Source organism: Penaeus monodon, chromosome 34 (genome assembly GCF_015228065.2).
Source record: "Penaeus monodon isolate SGIC_2016 chromosome 34, NSTDA_Pmon_1, whole genome shotgun sequence".
Taxonomy (NCBI): Eukaryota; Metazoa; Arthropoda; class Malacostraca; order Decapoda; family Penaeidae; genus Penaeus; species Penaeus monodon.
Window position 1 is genome coordinate 6,327,699 of NC_051419.1, and position 624 is coordinate 6,328,322.

General features: G+C 51.1%; 1 protein-coding gene across 1 annotated transcript in view; it reads right to left on the bottom strand.

Moving 5' to 3' along the window:
* LOC119594798 (acetylcholinesterase-like) overlaps positions 1 to 624 on the bottom strand; it is a gene marked incomplete at both ends in the record, with an annotated part of 24,443 nt that overhangs the window by 21,833 nt on the left and 1,986 nt on the right.

The following is a 624-nucleotide window of genomic DNA, read 5'->3' on the forward strand; positions in this document are numbered from 1 at the left end:
TCCAATTAAAATCGTGAACATCTTATTTTCCTTTTTTGCTGACGCGTCTCCCCCCCCCTATCCCCAAGGTCCCTGAAAATCTGCCAGGCAAAGACAGGATCAGAGCGAGGTCTTTGAGCCGGAAGCAATGGCCTCCTGTCCCGAGCTGCCGGGGGCGGAATCGTGTGCAGATGTAGGTGGGTGGGTGAAGCTGGTGGGTGCAGGCGGTGAGGTGGTGGGTGCAGGTGGTGAGGTGGTGGGTGATGAGGTAGTGGGTGTAGGTGATGAGGTAGTGGGTGCAGATGGTGAGTGAAGGTGTAGGTATCGGTGCAGGTGGTGGGTGAAAGGTGGTAGTGGGTACAGGTGGATTTAGGTGGATTGTGGTGGGTGTAGGTACAAATGGTGGGTGACAGGTGGTGGATGCAAGTGGTTGGTGCAGGTGTTGATGGGTGCAGGTGAAAGGTGAAAGGAGGTGAGTGAGAGGAATGGTGGGTGCAGGGGGTGGGTGCAGGTGAATAAAGCAGGTTGAAAATAGGTGATTAGGGATTAACTGTGTAGAAAGGACTAAAAGATAGATAATGATTAGGATTAGGCTGATGATTGGAACTGAATTAGATAAATGAATATACGTTTGTTAGGTTTGAG